The sequence below is a fragment of the Chiloscyllium plagiosum genome, chromosome 5 (genome assembly GCF_004010195.1).
Source record: "Chiloscyllium plagiosum isolate BGI_BamShark_2017 chromosome 5, ASM401019v2, whole genome shotgun sequence".
Taxonomy (NCBI): Eukaryota; Metazoa; Chordata; class Chondrichthyes; order Orectolobiformes; family Hemiscylliidae; genus Chiloscyllium; species Chiloscyllium plagiosum.
Window position 1 is genome coordinate 45,012,249 of NC_057714.1, and position 7,444 is coordinate 45,019,692.

Below are 7,444 nucleotides of genomic sequence, written 5' to 3' on the forward strand. Positions count from 1 at the left end.
AGGTCAGAGGCTAGAAATACTATGGCGAGTAACTCACCTCCAGACATCTCAAAGCCTGTCTATCATTTACAAGGCACAAATCAGGAATGTGATGGAATACTCTTATCTTGCCCAATGGGTACAGCTCCAAAAATACTCAAGAAGCTTGACAACATTCAGGACAAAGCAGTCCTCTTGATTGGCAACACATCCACCAACATCCACTCCCTCCACCATCAACGCTCAGTAGCAGCACTGAATACTATCTACAAGATGCATTGCATATATTCACCAAAGATCCTAAGGCAACACCTTCTAAGCCATGACTTCTTCCATCTAGAAGGACAAGAGGAACTGATATATGGCAACATCGCCAACTGCAAGATCCCCTCCAAGCCACTCACAATCCTGACTTGGAAATATATTGCAGTTCCTTCAGTGTTGCTGGGTCAGAATCCAGGAATTCCTTCTCTAATGACATTGTGGTCAACCTACAGCATGTGGACTGCTCACAACCACCTTCTCAAGAGCAGCTCGGGAATAAAATGCTAGCCAGCTAGCGATGCCCATGTCCCACAAATGAAGAAAACAAAACTCAGAAATTTTATTGAGCACATTGATAAGATTTCCTCCCTCGCATCCAGAGATTAAACTGTTTAACATTTGCGATGGCATACAGCTTTGGAGTTGGTTAATGACTGACACAAGCATATAAAACCCTTATACAAGTTGGCCAGCTTAATTAGAATGATGTAAAGGAAATGAATCCATAATAAATATTTTGTAATTTTGACACAAAATATTCCTCAAGTCTGCGCCAATCAGGTCAATCTCAAAAAGGTAGAAATGTTGAATTGAAAGCACATTATTCAAACAAAGCAATGGCAGACACACTCAGCTAATCCAAGCAAAAATATCATTACTCTGCACCCAAAGTCATGACATTCCTTTTCATCAGTCAATTATTTTGTTAATATTTGCAGTTGAAGAAAATGTTTGCAAAGGGAATGACATCTCCATTGCGAGAAATCCACTCTCAACAAGATCAAGTCTGATGACATAAATACGCTGGCATATTTCCAAATACTTTGTACAAATTTCTATTGTGCACCACAAGAATGCAGTCTAATGCAATGCAGTAATTTTAAACAATTTATTTCATATATACTGTACAACTAGGTGAGGAATGATGAATTGGCTCCCCTCTTTTCAACCTCCTCAAAAGCACAAGGCTAAATCTAACTCCAATGAAAGTCTAACTGAAGCAATTAGAAACAAAATCAGAAATTGCTGAAAAACATTCATCACATCTGGCAGCATCTGTGGAGAGAAATCAGAGTCAATGTTTTGGGTTCGCTGGTCCTTCTTTACACCCTTCTGGTGAAACCAACATGATTAGACTTGAAATCGCGCTACTTGACTCATTGCTCCTTGCTTTCTGCTAATACACTGATTATATTTCCAGGGATAAACTGTTTTGTTTGAACTGGTGTCTTCTCAGTTTTGATCCTGCTATCATGTAATTACTGCCGGCAAATTTAAAGCACCAAACCTCATGAACAATTTGAAGCAAACAATTCACACACTCCAGCACAGATTTGTTGGTAGATTCAAGATAAAGATCTGCTCCCAATGATTGGTGCAGCGCATCCAACTTGATAGAAGCCACCACTGAGATAAGATGACAAATGTCACCAGATTCAGGTCCCTGGTCCTGAAATCCAGGAAACTGCAAAACATTTGTCTTCTTCAACGGAAATGTGTGATGAAAGGTCTGCCAGATATTACAATGGAGCAACTGCCTGTATTACCTGGAAAGACACACCAGTAAAGGAGTTCAAGGGACTTTTCAGACCTCACACTGTCAAGGGGAGAATCAAAGCCAAAAGTGTTTAGTCCAGAGACATCTGAGTCTTCCAAGTCCAACAAAAACACATTCTAATAAAATAGTGAAATGTCCTGACCAGCTGAATTTGTGAAATCAGAGCCTTGGTTTGAGGTGAGAAGGCATTTGGGAGGAGTTGGCGTGGTTCCATATAGAAATGCATATTTATAATGGGCAATGTAACTTGAGGGGATATTGTTTAAGGGTATAGGAACTGGAAATGTTTAATGCTGAGTGTGCATTAGGCAGTACCCTATATAATAATACCATATTAACAGTGGGCAGAAAAATGTTGAGATCTGACTCATTGGTAGGCATAGTCTCAGTAACAATGTAACTCATACCAAGTTGCTATATGCTGTGCATGACATGAAGACAAGAGCCTCTATCAATGGCCTGTGCAATATCCTGTGCCTTTAGTCATGTTTTGATATGCCTGTGGAGTGGTTTAAATTGGTTGAAGATTCACATCTATGATGCTGAGGACCTCAGGACATGAATACCTTCTCAGTACTTCTGATTGACGATGGAAGCAAGCACTTCAGCATGATCTTCGACACTGACATGCTAAGTTCCTCTATCATTGAGGATAAGGATATTTGTGAACAACTTTTTCTCCTCCAGGAAATTGTTTTATTGTCTACTATCATCACACTACTTTTGGCAGGACTGCAGAGCGGAGTTTAGATTAAATGGTAGAGAGATTGTTCACCCCTGTTTATTGAAAGCTGCTTCTGCCATCGAAGAAGTCCTGTATTGTAGATTCACCAGGCTGACACCTCATTTTTACGTTTCCCGGTATCACTTCTAGTATGCCTATCTGCATTCTTCAGTGAACCAAGGTTGCTTTCCTCAAATTCAATGATAGAATGTAGGATATGCTGGGCTGTAAGGTTACAAATGGTCACTGAATACAATGCTGCTGCTGATGGTCTAATATACTTCATGGATGCTCAGTTTTGAAACGGGTTTCATTGAACATGGTGGCTATATCAGATAACACAAAAGAAGGTATCCTCAGTGAGAAGATGGGATTCAGTCCCCACAATGACTGTGCTGACTCATATCAACATTGTCATGGACAGGCACATCTGTGACAGATAGATTGGTGAGGATCAAGTCAAAAAATTATTCCTTCTTGTTATCTCCCTTACCATCTGCTGCAGACCCAAACAAGCAGCTATGTCCTTTAGGACTCAGTCAGCTCAGTCAGTAATGATGGTGTCAATCCAATCCACTTTTAGTGATGGATGCAGACATCACAAATTTTGGCTAACTTGTGCGGTCAGCTGATTTCTGTAGCCATTTTAAGTCAATTTCCTCTTTAAAACTATTTCAGTCCAGGAAAATTCCAGGCACTAAAATTAGATGATGGAATTCAAAAACCAGTGGTGCATATTTTAATCATCATGATGACATGCCCTTGAGCTCTTGGTGGTGGTATTGGTGGTGGCGGCGGTGGCGGTGGCGGCGGCAGCAGTGGTGGTGGTGGCAGTGGTGGTGGTGGTGGTGGTGGCAGTGGTGGTGGTGGTGGCAGTGGTGGTGGTGGTGGTGGTGGTGGCAGTGGTGGTGGTGGTGGTGGTGGTGGTGGTGGTGGTGAGCTGCCTTTTTGAACCTGAGGTTTTTCTGGGCAAAGTACAGAAATCAAATGAATGATTTTAAAGTAGTAATTTACTGGTAAAACCTGAAAAACAATGTTGAAAGAAACCTCAGCAGGTCAGAAATAGAGACCAAGCCGATGGGTGGAATATAATTGTGTTAACCAAGGTCCCCCATAAATGGTGGCATTGCTGCTGGAACTGCTGACTGACTGTGACTGTGACTGTGACTACATAGCAGCTGCCAAATAAATAAGTAGACTCACCAGGAAGTCTCATGATGCTGCAGGAAGGAAATCTCTGAACCCACTATCAGTTCATGGAATCAGAGGCCCCATGCACCCACTTCAAATGGCCCCTGGTTAAGATGGCAGAGGCTGCAAGACAGTAGCTTTCGTATTTCAAAGGCTGTTCAGAATTGGTGGTGGCAGTGGTGGTGGTGGTGGTGAGCTGCCTTTTTGAACCTGAGGTTTTTCTGGGCAAAGTACAGAAATCAAATGAATGATTTTAAAGTAGTAATTTACTGGTAAAACCTGAAAAACAATGTTGAAAGAAACCTCAGCAGGTCAGAAATAGAGACCAAGCCGATGGGTGGAATATAATTGTGTTAACCAAGGTCCCCCATAAATGGTGGCATTGCTGCTGGAACTGCTGACTGACTGTGACTGTGACTGTGACTACATAGCAGCTGCCAAATAAATAAGTAGACTCACCAGGAAGTCTCATGATGCTGCAGGAAGGAAATCTCTGAACCCACTATCAGTTCATGGAATCAGAGGCCCCATGCACCCACTTCAAATGGCCCCTGGTTAAGATGGCAGAGGCTGCAAGACAGTAGCTTTCGTATTTCAAAGGCTGTTCAGAATCCAACCCCTGAACAGATCTCCAGACTCAACTTTCCTCTCTGCCAGTGAATCCCAAGATCATCACGCAGACCTGATCTGTCCTGATCTGTGATCAAGAAGGGAGTGTCCATTTGGCACATGATTTAGAGCAGACACTAAGTGGGCTCAAAGTTCAGTAAATGTATCCCTGCACATTCCCCTTTCATCCGGCTGCCAGGCAATGGTGAGAAGTGTTGCTCCCTCACTGATAGTATCATACATAACTAAAATTAGATGATGGATTCAAAAACCAGTGGTGCATATTTTAATCATCATGATGACATGCCCTTGAGCTCTTGCTGGCGGTGGTGGTGGTGGCGGCGGCGGCGGCGGTGGTGGTGGTGGTAGCTCCTGACCAAGGAAGTCTAGAGTTCATATGGAATTTAGTAACCATGGGGTCTATAGATACTGTAGGATCTAATGCAGATTTAGTGACAGTGACCTCCTTCATGTTGTCAGAGTGAATATCACAGAGTCAGAACAATATGGCTCTCAAAGGAGCAACAAGCAAAGTGTCATAGGTGTGGGACAGCGGGGCTGGTGGAGTGAACAGATGAGCTAAAGAAATGCAAGACCCAACAGCAGATACATCACAAGACGTGGATACAAATGGGTGAGAAGCTGCAGTCTCATGTTTCCATCATTGTGCAAGTGCAGCAAGGGTGGAAGTTTGAATGGGATAACTGGGAAGAGTGAGGGTATTTGATGTCCAGAATACCAAGACTCATTCTCACTTTCCATTTTTATGAGAAAATGGCATCCAATTCCAGAGGATGGGAAAAGACAGGTGGAGGAGTGCATTTGGAATTCACGCCTGCAGAAGAGGAGATGGTGCGACTGGTTGGACAGCACAATGACTCGACAGTACTGGCTGACAATGAAGGAGTGTGGATAGTAGGCGAAGAGGAGATCTTGAGGCTGTTGGGATGATCAACAGACTGCTTCAGAGTATTGCTTCATTTTAATACCATCTGGACATCCTTCATAGACAATATGCAAGGTAACACTCTCGGGCTAACTATTTGAGTTCTATATGCAATAAAATTGTCACCAAATGATGCAAATTTGTAGCATATGCTATACCAGGGGATCAATACTCATCCTGCTTTTGGAATAGACAATAGACAATAGACAATAGGTGCAGGAGTAGGCCATTCAGCCCTTCGAACCTGCACTGCCATTCAATATGATCATGGCTGATCATTCCTAATCAGTATCCTCTTCCTGCCTTATCTCCATAACCCTTGATTCCACTATCTTTGAAAGCTCTATCCAACTCTTTCTTAAATGAATCCAGAGACTGGGCCTCCACTGCCTTCTGGGGCAGAGCATTCCACACAGCCACCACTCTCTGGGTGAAGAAGTTTCTCCTCATCTCTGTTCTAAATGGTCTACCCCGTATTTTTAAGCCGTGTCCTCTGGTTCGGCACTGCACTCACCCATCAGCGGAAACATGTTTCCTCCCTCCAGAGTGTCCAATCCTTTCATAATCTTATACGTCTCAATCAGATCCCCTCTCAGTCTTCTAAACTCAAGGGTACACAAGCCCAGTCGCTCCAGTCTTTCAGTGTAAGGTAATCCCGCCATTCCAGGAATTGACCTCGTGAAACTACGCTGCATTCCCTCAATAGCCAGAACGTCTCTCCTCAAATTTGGAGACCAGAACTGCACACAGTACTCCAGGTGTGGTCCCACCAGGGCCCTGTACAGCTGCAGAAGGACCTCTTTGCTTCTATACTCAATCCCTCTTGTTATGAAGGCCAGCATGCTATTAGCCTTCTTCACTACCTGATGTACCTGCATGCTTGCCTTCATTGACTAGTGTACAAGAACACCCAGATCTCTCTGTACTGCCCCTTTACCTAAATTGATTCCACTTAGGTGGTAATCTGCCTTCCTGTTCTTGCCACCAAAGTGGATAAGGATCCATTTATCCACGTGAAAGTGCATCTGCCATGCATCTGAGCACTCACCTAACTTGTCCAGGTCACCCTGTAATCTCCTAACATCCTCATCACATTTCACCCTGCCACCCAGCTGATGAAATTTGCGAATGTTATTGCTAATACCATCTTGTATATCATGAAGATAGATTGTAAAAAGCTGCGGTCCCAGTACTGATCCGTGCGGTACCCCACTGGTCAGTGCCCGGCATTCCGAAATGGAGGGGTGGAGGAGTGTGGAAGGATGAGAGAATGCAGGCTGCGCCCCTATGAAGCAGGGGGAGGGCTTGCAGTTGGCCTGTGTGGGGATGTGGGAGACTACAGGAGCCTGGTGGGCAAGGGCTGGCCTGAAAGGCAGCTGGAGGGACGGAGGGAGGGAAACACGCACGGAGGAGGAAGAGCAAAGAGAAAAGAGAAAAAAAAGCCAAAGGGGATAAAGAGAAAGAGCAACAAAGAAAATGTGGCTGGCCAGCACGCCTTGAAGTAGGGAGAAAAGGCAGGGGCCAGCGCCTACGGCCATACTAGTCTGAAAACGCCCGATCTCGTCTGATCTCGGAAGCTAAGCAGACTCAGGCCTGGTTAGTACTTGGATGGGAAACCGCCTGGGAATACCAGGTGCAGTAGGCTTTTTCCGCCAGCAGTGGCTGCTCAAGTCACCCCTCTGCACTTGTCTTGTGCCAGGCAATGGAGCGGCAGGTTATTTTTGCTGCTGCTGCTGTGCCTGGCATCAGTCTCCTGCAGGCACGAGACACGGAGGGGAGGAGAGCGGAGCGCTGCCAAAATCAGCAAGAAAGGCGGAAAGAAAGGGATTGGGGCTGCACGCTGTCTGCGGGTGGCAGTCAGGAAAGGCGGACAATAGACAATAGGTGCAGGAGTTGGCCATTCTGCCCTTCCAGCCTGCACCACCATTCAATATGATCATGGCTGATCATCCTTAATCAGTATCCTGCTCCTGCCTTATCTCCATAACCCTTGATTCCACTATCCTTGAGAGCTCTACCCAACTCTTTCTTAAATGAATCCAGAGACTGGGCCTCCACTGCCCTCTGGGGCAGAGCATTCCACACAGCCACCACTCTCTGGGTGAAGAAGTTTCTCCTAATCTCTGTCCTAAATAGTCTACCCCGTATTTTTAAGCTGTGTCCTCTGATTCGG

General features: G+C 44.8%; 1 protein-coding gene and 1 non-coding gene across 3 annotated transcripts in view; one reads left to right on the forward strand and one right to left on the reverse strand.

Annotated features, from left to right (window-relative positions):
- gabbr2 (gamma-aminobutyric acid (GABA) B receptor, 2) overlaps positions 1-7,444 on the reverse strand; it is a 968,870-nt gene that overhangs the window by 242,353 nt on the left and 719,073 nt on the right. The window lies entirely within an intron of this gene.
- On the forward strand, positions 6,798-6,916 carry LOC122550383. The gene has a single exon (XR_006311834.1). It is a non-coding gene; the product is annotated as a 5S ribosomal RNA (ribosomal RNA).